Below are 20,720 nucleotides of genomic sequence, written 5' to 3' on the forward strand. Positions count from 1 at the left end.
CAAAACACTTTAAAATATCAAATCAAAAGTTTCCTAAAAATTTTGTAAGGTAGTTACCATTATTTCTATTTTACCTTGGAAGAAGCTGAAAAGATGAAGGGGTTTATCCAGGGTCACTGGTGGAGGAGGTGGCATCTGAACCCAGAAAATCTAGTTCCAGAGCATTTGCTATACATGTTGCCTCCAAAATCAACCTTCTAAAAGTGTTGATCATGGAAAGAGTTCTTTGGGACAAGTCATTTTAAGAAACACTTCATACCCTCTTCTCTCGCTAGGAAATTCTTAACACATTAGTGTATAAAGGAGTCCTACCCTCAGTCATGGAGAAGATGGCGAGATGGAGAAGCTCTATACAGTCAGCAAAAACAAGATCAGGAGCTGACTGTGGCTCAGATTATGAACTCCTTATTGCCAAATTCAGACTTAAATTGAATAAAGTGGGGGAAACCACTAGACCATTCAGGTATGACCTAAATCAAATCCCTATGATTATATAGTGGAAGTGAGAAATAGATTTAAGGGACTAGATCTGATAGAGTGCCTGATAAACTATGGATGGGGGTTCATGATATTATTGTACAGGAGACAGAGATCAAGACCATTCCCAAGAAAAAGAAATGCAAAAAGGCAAAATGGCTGTCTGAGGAGGCCTTACAAATAGCTGTGAAAAGAAGCAAAAAGCAAAGGAAAAAAGGAAAGATATACCCATTTGAATGCAGAGTTCCAAAGAATAGCCAGGAGAGATAAGAAAGCCTTCCTCAGTGATCAATACAAAGAAATAGAGAAAAACAATAGAATGGGAAAGACTAGAGACCTCTTCAAGAAAATTAGAGATACCAAGGGAACATTTCATGCAAAGATGAGCTCAATAAAGGACAGAAATGGTATGGACCCAACAGAAGCAGAAGATATTAAGATGAGGTACCAAGAATACAAAGAAGTACTATACAAAAAAGATCTTCATGATCCAGATAATCACGATGGTGTGATCACTCACCTAGAGCCAGACATCCTGGGATGTGAAGTCAAGTGGGCCTTAGGAAGCATCACTACGAACAAAGCTAATGAAAGAGATAGAATTCCAGCTGAGCTATTTCAAATCCTAAAAGATGATTCTGTGAAAGTGCTGCACTCAATATGTTAGCAAATTTGGAAAACTCAGCAGTGGGCACAGGACTGGAAAAGCTCAGTTTTCACTCCAATCCCAAAGAAAGGCAATCCCAAAGAATGCTCAAACTACCACACAATTGCACTCATCTAACACACCAGTAAAGTAATGCTCAAAATTCTCCAAGCCAGGCTTCAGCAATACATGAACTGTGAACTTCCAGATGTTGAAGCTGGTTTTAGAAAAGGCAGAGGAACCAGAGATCAAATTGCCAACAACCTCTGGATCATTGAAAAAGCAAGAGAGTTCCAGAAAAACATCTATTTCTGCTTTATTGACTATGTGAAAGCGTTTGACTGTGTGGATCACAATAAACTGAAAAATTCTGAAAGAGATGGAACTACCAGACCACCTGACAAGCCTCTTGAGAAACCTGTATGCAGGTCAGGAAGCAACAGTTAGAACTGGACATGGAACAACAGACTGGTTCCAAGTAGGAAAAGGACTACATCAAGGCTGTATATTGTCACCCTGCTTATTTAACTTATATGCAGAGTACATCATGAGAAATGCGGGGCTGGAGGAAGCACAAGCTGGACTAAAGATTGCTGGGAGAAGTATCAATAGCCTCAGATATGTAGATTACACCACCCTTATGGCAGAAAGTGAAGAAGAACTAAAGAGCATCTGATGAAAGTGAAAGAGGAGAGTGGGGAAAAGCTGGCTTAAAGCTCAGCACTCAGAAAACTAAGATCATGGCATCCGGTCCCTTCACTTCATGGCAAATAGATGAGGAAACACTGGAAACAGCGGCTGACTTTATTTCTGGGGGCTCCAAAACCACTGCAGATGGTGATTTCAGCCATGAAATTAAAAGACACTCCTTGGAAGGAAAGTTATGACCAACCTAGACAGCATATTAAAAAGCAGAGACATTACTTTGTCAACAAAGGTCCATCTAGTCAAGGCTATGGTTTTTCTAGTAGTCACATATGGATGTGAGAGTTGGACTATAAAGTAAGCTGAGTGCAGAAAAATTGATGCTTTTGAACTGTGGTGTTGGAGAAGACTCTTGAGAGTCCCTTTGACTGCAAGGAGATCCAACCAGTCCATCCTAAAGGAGATCATTCCTGGGTGTTCATTGGAAGGACTGATGCTGAAGCTGAAACTCCAGTACTTTGGCCACCTGATGCGAAGAGCTGACTCATTGGAAAAGACCCTGATACTGGGAAAGATTGAGAGCAGGAGGAGAAGGGGGCGACAGAGGATGAGATGGTTGGATGGCATCACCGACTCAATTGACATGAGTTTGGGGAACTCCGTGAGTTGGTGATGGACAGGGACGCCTGGTGTGCTACGGTTCATGGGGTCGCAGAGTCGGACACGACTGAGTGACTGAACTGAACTGAACCCTCAATCAATCTGTTTAGCTTTTATTAAAACAGATATCCAATTGTTTTTATAAAGATATTACATAAGGGAAGATAATAATCATTACGATATTTTTTAAGTGCCTTCCGTGTTTTATCAGAAAAGCACTATAGCACACAAGTTGAGGGCAAAATCTCTATATCCAGAATGTCTTGGTTTCAACGCCTAACACACTCTAGATGGTTAGGTTATGTCTTGCTAAAACATAAACCCTCAAGTTTCATTGATCTGACTCAGCAAGAAATTTACTTGTACAACATCTGTGAAACCCAAATTGACCATGTTGGTGTGTCATCTCCCTATCCATCCCCCCTCTCACGCACACTTACATGTGCGATCACATTCCAGTAGGGATCTGGACTGGTACTTTCTGTTAAAGGCATCAAATATTCCTCCCACATCCCAAAGCTTCAAATACCACACCAAACATCAATGAAGGCATTTTGCTTATATTTAGGAAAAAACAGGTTGGTTTCTTTGCACCTATTCGAGACTGAACAGCCACATCTTGGTCCTTGTCACTGCTTGGTACAAATGAAAATTCCCTAAACTCAGCATGCTTAGAAACTAAGAACTCTAAACATGAGAACTCTAAAAGTTTATTGGGTACTTGGCACCAGGCTGGTTCAGCTAGATCATAAATGTGTCTAACTGTCATTCATTCTCCCTTATACTGATTTTTTCCATAGAGTCAAATGGCACCCTAAAGTATATGAAATAAATTACATCATTACCCTGGTAAGCAAGGGAAAGACACGGAGAAGTGATTTTCAGTCTAAGCCTTGCATTTGAATAAGCACTGATCAGGCACATCTTTGCATCTAACAAAAATCCATGTCCAATGTATATGTTTGCATCATCATCTCTGATTTAAACTCAGATCTCCTAGAGAATCAGAACCTTATCCAATTTGCTCTTATAGACAAAGCACAACTCTAAGAAGAAAGAAAGAATTTGATAAACAGTTGACTCAGAACCAACAAATAAGCATGACTGGACACCTAAAACGTGAATATTTTCCAGGATAAAGATTAGGCTACATCATCTAGTGCATAAGTAATTTGATTTACAAATTCATGTGAAAATTCTACAAATGAAGAAAAATGATGTTGCATATGGTCTCAGGTTTAATTAAGTATTATTATTAGAAAGGAAAAGAAAGAATACATGAGAGGAGGCTATCCCAAATAATCCAAGGCAGTCTACTACTCTGGTACTTAACATACAGTGTCTAAACTCATCTGGAGATTAGTTTTGAAAAAGTAATGTTTCATGAAGGGATTAAACAGGATTGATGAAGGATATGAAGGAATCCAATTCAATAAACATTAATTGACACTTAAGCCAATTAGTAAGAAACATATAAAAATAGGCAAACAGACTCTAACCTTAAGCAGTTTATAACCAAACAAGAGAGAGCAGATATAGTCAAATGATATAGACACAAAGCAGATTATCACGTCATTGAGGGTCTTTCCAGTTTGAGAGTCAACCTTTCCTGTGTAGACTTGGTGAGTTGGACTTACTGCTGCTTGAACAATCCCCAACATTCAGAACACAGATCAGGAAAGCTCTGAGTGAGACAGAGACTCGAGTTTATTAAAGATTTTTGCAGAAACCGGTTTGATGGCAGATTCACAAATGACTCTTAAACCATATTGTTCTTGTGCCCAGATCCACAGAGCTGAGTTACATATCAATCATTTGATGAGTTATTCCTTCCCCCATCATCTGTCTAAACTGATCAAAGGATCCCAATACCTTGATCATCCAAAATGGTCAACACAAAATCCATCCTTTCCTACCCTCTGATCTGTGGGTCCTGAGAGTGAACCAGCACAATATTGGAGTTGATGGGCTTTGCTGCATCCTTACCAGAACTGAACAAATGCCTGCTTTCCTTGCCCAGCAAGGACCAGAGGGGAAGTATATGCAATATGCCCATAAGTTCAGCAAAGGGAAACAACAGAAATTATCTCATGATTCAGATGGCATTTGAGAAAGTGCTTAGAGGCTGGCAGGATTTGAGCAAGAGAAAATTGAAGGAAGGCTTTCTAGGTGAAGAGAGAAGTCAGTGCAAGAGAAGGAAGAGGAAAACAGTAGCAGGGAATTGTGAAGAAACTAGTCTAAATAAATACAGGGGGGGAATGGGAAGGAAAAATAAAACTGGAAATGTTGACACAAGCCCCATTCTACAGAGTTTCAATTCTCAGTTTGAGGGATTTCTATCCAATTTTGTGTGAAAATATGAATCTCCATCCATAAACTTCTGTGTGCAGGCAGAATAATTTCCTTTATTTCAGTCACTCAACTTCATTTCTATTTTGTAAGCCACTCTGCTAGGCTGGCAGGATGTTTGGATCCCTTTTATCCCTTGAAAGAGGAGGCTAGGGAAATAATGATGGCATTTCCAAAGAAGGAAAATCAGGAAGTAGAAGAGCTTATTTACAGGAGAAAAAAAAATTCCATCTTGACCATACCCAGCTTAAGATGTCAATATGAACACTAGATGAGGATTTCCTTGAAGTGCTCAGAAATTCAGAATCAAGGCTCAAGAGAAGGGTCACACAATGTGCCTCAAACCCTTTAAGGAACAAAGTCTATGTGAGTTAACTATCTAATTTAATTCAAATAAATTATGACAGTCTAGAACCACAGATAGGAATCTGCAGTTATAGACGATGATTATTTGTATATGGTGATTCAAAGAGCATGTAAATATAGAAGATGGACGAAAACAAGAGAAATGAGAGTCAGGGGTTTGAGAAATGAAAGAAAAGAGGATGGTCCTTTGTGCCAGAGCTTTAGAACCTTCAAAGCCAAGAATCAATGAAGAATCAAAGAATGAAAGGACATGAAGATCACTGGAGGCTTTCCTAAGGCTGACTTCAGCAAGACAGTATGTAGTGTGGGGAGACATATTGCAAAAGAACATAGCATAGGTCTGTCAGGCTCTGCGCAGGAACGAGAGGAATTATTCCTCATTCTGCTTCTACCCAACTGAGAGACCTTGGGCCAGTTGTTTAACCCCTTTGGTTTTAATGATTTCACCTATAAATCAAGAGGATTAGACTAGCTCAGAGGACCTCCACAGGGACAGCACTGCCCCCCAGGGGACAGATTGACCACCTGTGGGAGAATTTTGATTTTCACAAGGATTGTGCAACCCACTCCAGTATTCTTGCCTGGAAAATCCCATGGACAGAAGAGCCTGGAAGGCTACAGTCCTTGGGGTTGTAGAGTCGGACACAACTTAGCAACTGAGTACACACTGGTATTTAGCAAGTGTGGACAGGGATGTTAGTTATCCTGCAATGCTTAGTAGTCTGGGGAAACCACTAATTGTCCTGCATGTTGCATAACTTTCTAAGGTCCCTCTGACATTGAGGTAGATGAAAAGTCTTAATATAATTAATTAAGCATAGAACCTAACTCTGTTTTACATATGAAAGCAAAACACTTTTTGCACAGTTTTAATATGCACTTGTCCTACTAAATAGTTTCTATTCCACTATCTACCTGTACCTCTATGCTTGCATTTTTTCTTCTGCTTATACAGAATAGCTCCTGATTGTCTTTTAACCTTAAACTTATTCACTATGAAATAGATACATATATATAGATAGATATATATGTCATCATAAATTACTTTCATCTTATTTCTCACTTATAGTTAAGGCACTTTTAGTTATGTATATAAAATTTACTTATAAGTTTTATTTTAGGATAGTAGAGGTATATCTGGAGAAGGAAATGGCAACCCACACCAGTATTCTTGCCTGGAGAATCCCAGGGAGGAGCCTGATGGGCTGCCGGCTATGGGGTTGCACAGAGTCAGACACGACTGAAGCAACTTAGCAGCAGCAACAGAGGTATAATATAAAATACTTGTTGTAAAAGTACCTTTAGGAGACACCCCTGACAATCCACACTTCCAATGCAGGGGCTGCAGGTTCGATCCCTGGTCAGGGAGGTAAGATCCCACATGTCACATAGCGTGGCCAAAGGAAAAAAGTGCTCTTGGATATGAAAGGTTGATAGCCACTAGACTAGATGCTCTGAGGTTTCTCTCTCCTCTAAAATTCTACAACTCATCATTTGTCCACATTATCTTTCATGAGAGCAAACAACAGGAGAAAAGTAGAAAATTTTACTTGTTGCAACACTCTCTGCTGTACTTAACTTGAATACATACTTGACTGTACTTTTATACAATGATGATGATGTATGTATTGGCCTCTCTTACAAACAGCCACCCAATACTTGACTAACTTAAGTAAGCTATCTAAAAATAATGGAAACTGAGGTGAGCCATATTTGCATTTTCTACCAATTTTCTGCCAGTACAAAGACACAGGCAGGGTATCTCAATTATGTTGAATTTCAATGATCTCTGAAGACAACTCTAATATTAAAGTTCTCTGAACCTCATGTCCAGCTTACTTTGCCTCTGTGAGCCTCCACATCCTGTTCCCTTTAAAAGGCCCTTCATTTATTTTGCCACCAAAAGAGATAAATGAAACTATTTTTCAAGGAAAACAAATGCTTTCAATAGAGTCAAAACAGCATGTCAAATACAGAGAGCTGAAATAACTTGATTGGTTACTATCTATGATTCTCAAAGAAAATAGTCACCATGGGGAGTTATATGTGATTCTGCAGACTAAGAACAATTTAAGTCACTTGTTTCACCTCTGAAAAATACAGCCATGGCAAAAAAATACAGAAATAATGAATATTTTAAAGATTGAAATTTTTACTCTCATTTTGCAAAATGAAAACTTCTTTAATTGTCAATAACTAGAATCAAGTTTTTATTTTTACCCTTCTTCATTTTCAACTGATAGCCAAGTGAAGCCTATCAAATCAGTATTCTCTTAATTATTTGAGGTTTTTTTAAATATTTATTTTGCTGCACCAGCTCTTAGCATGTGGCATCTGAGACCTTCATTGCAGCATGTGAACTGTTGGTTGCAACATGTGGGACCTAGTTCCCCAATCAGGGATCAAACTTGGGCTCCCTGAATTGAGAGCTTAGAGTCTTAACCACTGGACCACCAGGGAAGTCCATCAAACTTAGTTTCTTTTAGGATTGTCTCCACCTTTTACCCTGTAAGGTGTAGCACTGGTAAGGAAGGGCTCTGCTCTTCTATCTTTATCTGCTCTATGATGGCCTTTATTGAAGCCTCTGACATTTCTTAACATTGCTGTCAGTCAAAAAGTCATTTCCCATCATAACTGCACTACCTATACTCCTCTCTGCAGATGCAAAGTCCCGTCATGGCCCCATGGCCACTTCTGGGTCCTTCCTGCTCTTAGCATCTCAATCAAGCCCCTCTTTACCAGCCAGGAAACTATTTGCACATTTCACTGGAATCAGAGAGGACTCAGAGGGGGTACATTCTGACCTATCTGTCCAAGGTGCTGTGTTTAGCTGTCTCTGGTTTGATGGGTTGTCATGACTCAAGGATGCTTCTATGGGAACAAGCATGTCCCAGATCAAAAAACAAAAATAAAAAACAAATAAGGTAGCATTCATCTCCTTCACTCTTGGGCCTCCAAATGTAAAGGAGAATAGGCTTCTTTTACCTCCTTCTCCTGCCCAGAACTTGGCCCATGGAAATGAAAGATGAGGCCCACAGCTCCTCACATTAAGGATATCTCCCTTTCTCTTTCTCTTTTTCCCCACTGTCTCCAGTCTCTCCCACCTCTGAACTCCAGAAGTAACTATTTAATTTTGGACTGGCAAATGAGGAAACATAATTTTCATCCACTATCTTTCTCAGATTCTTCCAAAGTGACTTAAGGCTTTGGGAATTTTTGACATCTTTCTATACTTAATGATGCTAAAGTAAAATGAACTCCCTAACAGACTGGTAAGAGAAGTTTACCAAAACCAAACTTTTCATATTAGGTTTTGTGAAATCTAAATAGTAATTTTATTCCTGTGACTCTGGCTTAAAATAATCATAAAACTGAAACTGTTTTTATACAAAAATTTTAAGCACTATGTCGTTTATAGTAATATCCCAAAATGAAAACCTTCCATGTCCAAAAATATGGAAATAAAGAATTACTTTTCTGTGATTCAATAATATGCAACCCTTAGAGACTGTGGTGAATAAGGAGATTAGCAATGCAGAGAAACACTTGTATAGAAAATTAAAATTAGGTCACCTAATCTATGACAAAGGAGGCAAGAATATATAGCGTAGAAAAGACAGTCTTCTTCAACAAGTGATGCTTGGAAAACTGGACAGCTACATATAAAAGAATGAAATTAGAACACTCCCTAAGACCATGCACAAAAATAAACTTAAAACAGATTAAAGACCTAAATGTAAGACCAGACACTGTAAAACTCTTAGAGGAAAGCATAGGCAGAACACTGTCTGACATAAATTACAGCAAGATCATATTTTGTTCACCTCCTAGATTAATGTGAATAAAAATAAAAATAAACAAATGGGACCTGATTAAACTTAAAAGCTTTTGCATAGCAAAGGAAACCATAAACAAAATGAACGGACAACACACAAAATGGGAAAAAATATTTGCAAATGAAGCAACCAGCAAGGAATTAATCTTAAAATATACAAACTGCTCATGTAGCTTAATAATAAAAAAAAAAACCCAATCAAAAAATAGGCAGACATACAGGTGGCTAATAGGCATATTAAAAGATGCTCAACAACAACATTAATTATTAGATAAATGCAAATCAAAACCACAATGAGGTATCACCTCACACTTCAGGATGGCCAGTATCAAAAAATCTACAAACAATAAATGCTGGACAGGGTGTAGAGAAAAGGGAACCCTCTTACACTGTTGATGAGGACGTAAATTGGTGCAACCACTATGGAGAACAGTATTGAGATTCCTTATAAAACTAAAAATAGAGCTACCATATAAGCCAGAAATCCTACTCCTATGCATATACCCAGAAAGAACCATAATTCAAAAAGATACATGCACTCTAATATTCATTGCGGCACACTATTTATAATAGTCAGGACATGGAAGCGACATAAATGTCCACTGACAGAGGAATGGATGAAGAACATGTGGTATGTGTATTCCATGGATTATTACTCAGCCATAAGAAAGAACAGAATAATGCCATTTTCAGCAACATGGATGAACCTAGAGACTGTCATACTGGGTGAAGTAAGTCAGACAGAGAAAGACAAATATCATATGATATCACTTATATGTGGAATCAAAAAATGGTAGAAGTGAACTTATTTACAAAACAGAAATAGAATAATAGATGTAGAAAATAGACCTATGGCTATGGGCAGGGAGAGGAGGAAGGGATAAAGGGAGATGAGATTGACATATTCACACTACTATATATAAAATAGATAACTAATAATGATCTACCATACAACACATGGAGCTCTACTCAATACTCTGTAATAACTTCTGTGGGAACAGGGTCTAAGAGAGTGGCTATATGCATGTGTATAACCGATAACACTCTGCTGTCCACTGGAAGCTAACACAATACTGCAAGTCAATAATACACCAGTAAAAAATTTTAAAGTAAGCATAGGATACAGACCAGATTTCAGAGACCATAAAATAAAAGACTATAAAAGAATGTAAAATATCTTATTGTGATAATTTTTTATCCTGATTTACATGTCAAGATGATATTATTTGCAGTAACGGGTTAAATAAAATATATTTTTAAAATTAATTTTACCTATTTCTTTTAACTTTTTAATGGGACTATAAGAAGATTTTAAATTATATATGTTTATCATAGGATATTGAATATAGTTCTCTGTGCTATACAGTAGGACCTTGTCTTTTATCCATTCTATATATGAAAGCCTACATCTGCTAACCCGAAAATATCCTATGCTAAACCATAATGGAAAGAGAATATTTAAGAAAGAAGAATGAATATATATGTATAAATGAATCACTTTACGGCAATAATTAACACAGCGTTGTAAACAATACTTCAACAAGAAAATAATTTTTTTAAATAAAAAATAATTTAAAAAATAAAATAGCATATGTGGCTCAAATTATGTTTCTATAGGATGGTGCTGTTGTAGAGACTGACACAGAAGCATCAGTGAGCGCTGTTGTAGTCCAACGATGCATACTTATGTACCTACAGTGAACCAGCCCCCAGAAATCTGCTTTCATCGGATACTTCCAACACTCTCAAAGTTGCTGTCTTTTCTAATAGTTTTGTCTGCTCTTCTAAGCACACGGGGTGAAGGCTTCTGATAGATGTGCGCTCTCTTGACCTCATTACTTGAGCATTTGATGACACCTATCATCTCTCCAGGAATGGAAACCTGGATTTGTTTCTAGGAACCAGGCAGCAGCTACATCAAAGATTGAGCTGTGCCTTAATCCATGAGGAGTGGGCAGAGAAATAGGAAATATTGTTAAATGTTAACATTACACGTGAATGGTCTCTGAACAAAAACTAATACATGATTATAAAGCCTATTTACCTGATTCACTGTTTATTAGTCCCCAATAGTGTTTAGTTCAGATGATCCTCAAAGCAAATGCCATTAATCCTAAAAATCTGTTTAGAAGACAGTCCTGTCCCTCCACCTCAGTGAGGTCATTGGCCAGAGACTCAGCCTGTACCTTTAAAGGGCTCCCGCGGGGAGAAAAGGGCTCCTAAGGACAGAGCTGCACAGGGAGGCACCCTTTGACCCCAGACCCAGGTGCTGCTGACTCACGGGGACTCAGCCCCAGACTCAAACCATTTGGACAAATAAGTGGTAAGAACAGTGTATTATTCAACCAATGCTGTTAGCGGGGGCTTTCAGTAACTGATTTGTTGCTGCTGTTGTTTTTCTTAACAGAACTGTGCAAGTCAGCAAAAGACAGAAAATAAATGTTCCTCGCTGGGCCTGACAGACAAAATACACCCTGATTAAGAGCATATCAGTTCTCCAGGCTGTCATCGGCCGACCAGCAAGCAATTTTCCTGCGTTCCTTTATCAAGAAGGGCACGTTTTTGCATCTCATCTCTTCGAAGGATTGCTATTATTCATCTTAAGATGACCCACAAATTATTTTTGGTTTATTTTCAGAAACCATGAGCTCATTTAATTCACAATGAAGGAAGAGTTTATAACTGTGTGATGGGAACACTGAATTTCTCAAAACGCTGTCTTGGCTAAATGACAACCTCACCATGTGCATTTGCCCTTCAGGTTTCTCAACAGCTGTGTCTCTAACTAGATTGCATGCATGCATGCTAAGTCACTTCAGTTGTGTCCAACTCTGTGCGACCCCATGGACTATAGCCTGCCAGATTCCTCTGTCCATGGGATTCTCCAGGTAAGAATGCTAGAGTGGGTTGACATTCCCTTCACCAGGGGATTTTCCCGACCCAGGGATCGAACCCACGTCTCCTGTGTCTCCTGTACTGCAAGCGGATTCTTTACCATGGAGTCACTGGAGAAGCCCCTAACTAGATTAGTAAAGCATTTATGTGCTCTCCAAACTGCCTGCAGGGAGGAAGACCTCAAGGTTTTGGGAGCTGTGCTGAGCTTGACCCACAATGCACCTGACTTGGTTTAGCCGTTTGTCACTTTTTATTGCATCTCCTTTCTTCTGATCAGCTTTGCAGGTTTGTCCCAATCACAGCAATAAAGATGCTGTGGGTCAGGGCCCCCAGTTTCCTGTAATAATGTCCCTTCTATTTCTCACCCAGCTCTTCCCACTAACCCTTGCATTTTTGTCAGTTGCTTTTCTGTTCTTGCCTCATCTGATCCAGAGCTGTGCAGTGAAGGCGATGAGGGGGTTGCAGGCATTAGGACTCAATGAAAATGTGCTCTGTATTTCCATGACAGGGAAATGATAGACAGAAGAAGATTCTCAGGTGGTTAAAGGACCTACCCTTTGATGCTGGCGTGAATGTGAGCTTCATTTCATTGCACCAGCAGTTGCTCAGAAAACTGCTACTGATGACTCAAGAGAGGTTTAAAGAAGAAACAGGATCAAACACTTCCCAGTCAGTAGTTTCCCCAGGGTGACTTTTTGACAACTGTGACAGTGCAGGCTTCAGTGTAACAAAGCTTTTTTTTCTCCAGTCATGAGGAGTTCTCTGGCTCTACATGAACAAGGCATTAAAGCAATTCATTGCTGTTAGAGAGTCCAGAGAAAGAAATGCCTCTGGCTTAGGGATTTTTCTCCATGTGAACCCCTCATGTAGACCCTTGAAATTGTGGTGACCCTCTACAAAGTCTGTTCTATAAATTTAAAGGAAACACTTTCAGACAATTTGGCCATATAAAACAAACGGTTCCTCTGTCTTGTCTCCAGGCTTTATTTATAGGCAACACTCCACTCTGAGTTTCCTGAGGCTCCATGTCAACAATCTATGATGTTTATTTGGCTTTCAAGGAAGGTTTTTTGCCTTTGAATTTCTTATACCAAAAATCTCTTCTTCAATGGTGACATCCATTAGGGTTAATTTCTGTCTCATTGAGCTAACTCTGCCTTTCCCATAGACACAGGGGTTTAGCCAGCCTTCTGTCTGTTCTTAAGCATTTATTTAATGCCTGCCTTACCTCCACCACCTTCCACATTCAACTCTTGTGCATTTATATTTCCCACACTTGCCCCTTTTCTCTAGTCAATAAGTACATACAAAAATTTATTTCAAGTATTTGCAGAGGAAGCAAATAGAAAAGAATACATAAGAATGTATATGCCAGGGCATGGGGCTACTTATTAATAGCTCATGTTTAAATTTGAATATCAATTAATCTGTTCGCTAAACCTTTTTATTAATTGCTCATTTTAGAGTATTTCCTCAGTAACAGACACCTAAGAACTCAAACCAAAAGCAAAAGACAGAGAGACATAGTAATAATAATAACAGTTAGCTTTGAATCCTATTGCTTTTTGCCACTCAGTCCATTTAGATGAAGAAGAAGCTTGATTTCATGCACACTTTAAAACTAATGACAGGAAATTTGTGTTTCAGATTAATCAATAAATATTTGTTGACTAACAGAATGAATGTGCGTGCCTGCTCAGTCATGTCCAGCTCTTTGCGACCCCATGGATTGTAAACTTCCAGACTTCTCTGTCCGTGGAATTTTCATAACAAGAATACTGGCATGGGTTGCCATGTCCTACTCCAGGGGATCTTCCCAACCCAGGCACCAAAGCCATGTCTCCTGTGTCTCCTGCATTGGCAGGAGGATTCTTTATAAACCCTAATATTCACCATTTATCTCCCATTCCTGAAAGATGTTAAGCATAGTTTATGCTGTCAAATGATGGATCAGAAGAGGAAGAGAACAAGAAAGCAGTGAGTATCTGAAGGTGGGATTTAAAGGTGCTGAGGAAAAGCAGAACTATAACCAAGCTAGAAGGTGAGCCCTGAAGAAAGAGCCACATTTTTATGATTTTGACTAGTGGGTAGGGGGGCATTTCTAATGGGTAGTTGAGTACCATTTCGATGGTCTGCAACTGCAAAACAGAATCCCAAAGGACTCAAGGACCCATCATAGGGCCAGAGAATATGATCATTGACACAATTATAGGGCATTTTATAACCCCTTTTATTGAATAATACAGTATCCATATAGCTACCTGAAAGGGTTTCCCAGGTGGCACAGTAAAGAATCCATCTGCCAAGCAGGAGACATGTGTTCAATCTTTGGGTTGTGAGGATTCCCTCAAAGGAGAAAGTTACAACCCACTCCAGTATTCTTGCCTGTAGAATCCCATGGACAGAGGGCTATAGTCCATATGGTCACAAAGAGTCGGACACAACTGAACATCTTAGCATACAGATCTTTGTGACTTCAAAGTCCAAGATCTTATCTCTAAACCATGCTTCCCCCAGTATTCTTGACTGGAAAATCTTACGGATAAAGGACCCTGGCGGACTGTAGTCCTTGGAGTCACCAAGAGTCAGACATGACTTATTAACTAAACAACAAAAATAACTTCCTGAGCATCAGCACTATTTAGGAGCTTTCCTTTAAAAATACAGACATCTGAACCCTACTCTGTGACATTTAGTTCAGTTAGTTTAGGGTTGGAATCTATAAATCCTGATCTGATGCAGGTTAGTTATCAGATGAGCCTGGAACATCTTGCTTTGCAAGAAATTAAGCAAGTGTTGCCAGAACACCACACACACACAAACACACATTCACACAATGGAAGAAAGTAAAAAAGACATAGGAGCCAACTGTTCAGCTTGAAGTGGCCCTGCTGGCCAAAACTGGGAAGATTTGAGCAACAAAATAAGTAAAATAGCTACAGATTATAATCTGTTGAATAAAATAGAAATCAAAGAGTACATTCTTTTAATAAAGATAGATGATAAATAGATCAATGAATAGATCACTTATAGATACATGGAAACATACATGGACACATATGTAGACACATAGGTAGGAGAGAATATTAGGTTACTCCCTACAGAAGAAGAGCAGCTGATAGATGTGGAAAATCAACAATGGTTGCTAAATCTAAGAAGGAACATTGGATAAGGAGTACAATATATGCATGATCATAAATTAGTTACCCATAAATTTCTTGTTATTTGCAAGAGGAAAAATAACTATCCAATGGGAAAATTAGGCAAAACCTTTGCTTAGAGATCAAAATTAACATCACCCAGGAGAGGTAGATGAGTATTAAGTACATGAGAAATACATATGTCCTGAGAAATACATACATCACTTTTGGAGTATTCTGGCAAGGGATACATGCCCTGATCTTTATCTTCAAAGGTGTCAATACAAAAAAAGACAGAGGCTGAAATATTCCAGATGAAAGGAGATTAACAAGACATGGAAATTAAATGCAGCCCATAATCCTGGACTGGATCCTGTAATGAAGAGAAAATTATACCATAAAAGGCATTATTAAGACAACTGACAAATTGGACTATAAGACCAGATTGGATTATAGCCTAGGTTAAAAATAGTAAATCAATGTTGAATCCTTAGGACTTGATAGCTATACAGTGATAACTTAAAAGAATATCCTTGTCTCAAGAGAGAGGACAAAAATGTGGGAAATGTTAAAAATTAGCAAATCCTGACAGGGAAACACAGGAGTTTGTATTAATCTTGCAACTTTTGTGTCAATTTAAATTTATTTTGAAATAAGAAGGTTTTTCATTTAACTCCCCAGGCAATTCTGAAACAGCACATCATGAGTGGCATTTGAAGACCACTGATGCAACAGTGTGGGCTTTCCAGGTGGTGCTAGTGGTAAAGAACCTGCCTGCCAGTTCAGGAGATGTGAGAGACATGGGTTCGATCCCTGGGTTGGGAAGATCCCCTGGAGGAGAGAATAGCAACCCACTCCAGTGTGCTTGCCTGGAGAATCCCATGAAGAGAGGAGCCTAGTGGGGCTACAGTCCATAGGGTCACAAAGGGTCGGACACAGTTGAAGGGACTTGGCACGCAGGATACAACAATGTGAATGTCACCTTAAGAAAACTATTGGGATGCTTTCTCATCTACTGTCATATTATTTTTAATAGCCCTTGGACAAAAAATCAATATATTATATAGAGCTATCATCCAAGTAAACCACCAGGTGGAAACGATCATAGGTATTAAATTAGGAGAGGACACTGACATGCATTTATTCTTAAGCTTCTGCATGAACTTTCATGCAATCAGTTACTTGTCTCAACACGTTCAGACTTTTCTAAAATAACTGCATGTACAGTAATGATCTTCCTGTATTCTTATGCCCTATGATCATAACGTTAATGATTATGTAAAAGAAACCTCAAAATTCCACAGCTACTCAGGTCTTTTTGCTTCTTCCTTCCTATCTCCTCCTCACTAATGATAAGACATTAAAACAAAAGCTCTTTGGAGAATATGCCTAATTGAATCATAGGATTTCCAATTTAGTAACTATATTTTTGAGTACTAGCAATATGCCAGAAGTTTTATCAAATGTTTTCATGCTGTATCAGGAAAGAATAAGTTATGCTGCTGTAACTAATACCATCAAAAATCTTAGTTACTTATAACAGTGAAGATTTAAAACAGTGATTTGCTCATAAATTCCGGGTACCCTGCAGATCAACAATAGGATTCTGCTCACAGTAGTTATTCAGGGAGCAAATTAACAGAGCAGCCACTATCTTGAACACTTGATCACCTTGCTAGAGGGAAAGGGGTCTCCAGAGAGTTATATAGCAGCCCCAAAATGGCACCCACAGCTTCTATCCACAATTCATTGACCAGAAAAAGTCATACAGCACCATCCCTCCAACAAGGAACTAGCAACATTACCATGACCTGGAAGATGGGAGGATGCCCCCTCCAACAGTGCTAGTGACTATAAAACAAGCATCAAATCACTTATCACCAACCAATAGTTCAATCAAATGCTGACTTTCCTTATCCTCATTTAAAGGTGAGAAATCAAGGTTTATAGAAATTTAGAAAACCTGGCACAGTTACAAAAAAAAAAAAAAAAAGTGTGTGTTCATCGCTTAATCTTGTCCAGTTCTTTGGGACCCAATGGATTATAGCCCACTAGGCTCCTCTGTCCAGGGGATTCTCCAGGCAAGAATATTGCAGTGGGTAGCCATTCCTTTCTCCAGGGGATCTTCTTGTTCCAGGGATTGAACTCAGGTCTTCTGCATTGCAGGCAGACTCCTTACTGTCTGAGCCACCAAGGAAACCCAGACAAAAAAGAAGAGATAGGATGTGAACCCAGATCTTGTGTGATTCTGAGTCCGTGACCATACTTACTGCCTAGATGCTCAATCTTACCTCAGGCTTTTATGTAGTTATAAAGAAGTTTTGCTCAGAAGTACGTGAACTAACCTGGCAACAGAGGGACAACCTTACCTATGAGCAAAATACTCTTTTACTCCAGCTGACTGGAGTGGTCCAAAGCATTCCCACCTTCCATCTTGACAATGTTTTCCTTCAGTCTTCTGGCTGGCTACTATCATCCTCAGTTCTTCCAGGGCCAGCACTTTTCTCTCCATCTACAAAGTCTCTTTGCTTTAGCTACTCTCTCACACAAGAACATCTGAGCCTGACTGGCAGCCTTCTTCCCCAAACCCTGACCACACTTCTTTTCAGATATGTGGGTACAACTAAACTGGTTAGGATTCCACTGTGCTCTGTGATCCAGGCTTTATCATCTCCTGGACAATTTTGCCAAAGTAGCCCATTGTCTTATTTTTCATCTGTCATAGAGCATTCAGTGAGCTGCTCTGCATAAGCGTGGCCAAGCATAGCATCAGAGGGGTCAGAAACATACTTCACCCAACCCAGTTGTAGGACTGCAAAGTCACATGGCAAAGAGTGTGCAAATGTATCTATTTCTATGCCTGTGTGTGCTCAATCACTCAGTCTTGTCCAGCTCTTTGTGACCCCATGGACTGTAGCCTGCCTGGCTTCTCTGTCCATGGAATTTTCCAGGCAAGATTACTGGCATGGGTTGCCATGAGTTACTTCAGGGGATCTTCCCGACGCAGGGATCGAACCCATGTCTCCTGTGTCTGCTATATTGGGGTAGATTCTTTACCATTGTGCCACCTGGGAAGCCCATATATTTATATAAGAGTGAGTACTGAATCAAGAACAGAAATCCAGACTTGGACCCCCAAGAAACAGGAGCTGAAGTAGCTGATGGATAGATGCTTCACCCTTCCTTATTCCTATCCCGCCACCCCCAGAACAATTCCCAGGCCATATGGTTCCCTATGGACTCTCCAGCAACAGGATAAAGCAATCAGCTATGTTTCCTGCAGGACTGTCTCTCCAGCACAAAAATGCACCATCTTATATTTGCTTTTGCTCTTTCCCAGCCTCATTTTTCTCTGTTGCAGCCTTAGAACTGGACTCTTTAATAAAACATTAGCTTGTATAGTTTGCCTCAGTCTCTCTTTTCTAGGGAACTGGACTGATGATAGTAGGATTATGAGATACACATCCCTAAAGTGTTCACCACAATGGTGAGATGGATATGCACACACACACACATGTATATATATTCAAAGATGCACACCTATGGCTTGGAATCACTATTGTGCTTCGTCTTAACCAACCCCAAACCCAGGTGAAAGTCAATATTTCAAACTATGATCACAGTAGAAACCTTTGCACATCTCCCCTGAGCACCTGAACATTCTTTCCTTCCTGTTTATGATGCCTTTGTCCCACTTGCAGAAACGTATTTATCCTTCTAAGCTCTGTTGCTCACTACCTCCCTCCCTATGAAACCCTACTGGACAGACTACTACCCACAGTCAGATGCTCTATCTTACTATTTGTCATACAGTTCATTTTTACAGGCTTTATTAGCCATGGAAATAGAGTTTGGTTTTTCTTAAATTAACACATGTCTTCATTATACTAAAACCAAGCAACTATCTTGCCATAAAAAGGCTACTTTTTTTTTTTTTAATTTTTTTTTTATTACTTTTTTTTTCCAGTGGGTTTTGTCATACATTGATATGAATCAGCCATGGATTTACATGTATTAAAAAGGCTACTTTTGAAATACTGTTTTGCTAAATCTTACTCACAGAAGATGGTATAGCCTCAGAAGGTTTCCCAAGAAAAAGATTAATGAAAACATCAAATGCTTTTCAGAGTTGATAATTGCTGCTTCAAAGGTCATTTTACTCAAATACTGAATTATAACAAAAAAGCCTTGAGGGAAAAATGAAGAGAACTCAGCTCAGTATTCTATGCTAACCTAAATAGGAAAAGAATTTGAAAAAGAATTAATATCATTCTTATATGGGTATCATTTAATCACCTTGTTGTACACTTGCAACTAACACATCATCATTAATCAACTATACTCCAATATTAAATAAAAATTTTAAAAAGAAAATATTACACAGTAATTTTTAGGACACTTTACATTGCAGAGCAACAAATGCATTCTTAGCATAATAAAAAGTGATTTGATTTATTTTGGTTTACATCCACATTTCAGCACTTTGTAGCTTCAAAAAGAAAATTAGAAAGGTGGAAATTTGCTGAGAAGTGAAACCAGCCAATTTGGGGATCTGCTGGGCATGCTGGGTTCTTTCTGAGCTCCCAGGGGAAACACAAGAGGCAGAAGCATCAAAATTAAGGCAGGCACTTAATTCAAGGTAAGTTTTGTTCTATATTTGTCAGATTCCAAACTAACACTCAGATGAGTAACAAGAGGATGATTGAACCCAAGCTCTGTTTAAAGCATATTTTTTTCAGCTTGCAAAAGCAAAAATAAATACAGAAAAAGAATACAATTCATTCAGAGGAAATGTGTATGCTAAAAGTGTCTCTGTGTCCTTTCTGCAAATATATTAACCGAGGCCTGTGAGAGATGTCAGGGCTGAGCAGTCCTAATAAGTGACTGCTTTTTTCCCTAAATCAAAATCTGAGCTAAAAACCCTTTAGTTGGTGACAGCGTCTGGGTCCACGAGTCCATTTAGAACATTTTGCTCCATTTATAAAAACTCTGTTTACGAGTCTTGAAACAGGAAGTGTCTTTGACTGTTATGGTCCACATTCTATTTTAATACTGAAAAATTGGTTTTCACAAATTGTTCTCGGAAGCCCAGTTATTCATTGTCCCTGTCCATCTAGTATGTGCGCGTGTGTGTATATATATAGATAGATACATAGATATAGATAATGTCTTTGTCATTTTCTAGATACCAGCTAACTGTGCCATCTCCCTCTCCTTTTCAAGTTCTTCAATGTCAGATATCTCAAGGGACTTTTACTCCCAAATCCACTGTGGTTACTGTCTTGCATCACTGACATTGAGACCTGCCCTTTTTATGGGGGTTGCAGGGTGCGCTCAGTGTTTATTCGGGTGACCCACCTCAGTTCAGGGCAAACTATCATTATTAGACCACACAAAGTCTCAAGTTGTTATGATTATTATTTCTGCTATCCTTCCCATTGACCCTAAATACCCTCTCTCTTCATTTTACTGTGTCTTTCCAATCCATCTATCATGACTATTTTCAAACATATTGTCCTGGGAAAATATCAATTATTAATTTTGTGGGGAATTTTTTAATTTTTCAAAACGATCCAGTGCTATCACCCTTGTTTTTTTTTAAACCTATATGAAATCTATCCATGTTGGTAAATGTAAATCTAATCTAATTTCTTGCATCTGTGGGACAGTTTCCATCTGCTGTGAAATAAAATCTCTCATTGTCTTT

Source organism: Cervus elaphus, chromosome 30 (genome assembly GCF_910594005.1).
Source record: "Cervus elaphus chromosome 30, mCerEla1.1, whole genome shotgun sequence".
Lineage (NCBI taxonomy): Eukaryota > Metazoa > Chordata > Mammalia > Artiodactyla > Cervidae > Cervus > Cervus elaphus.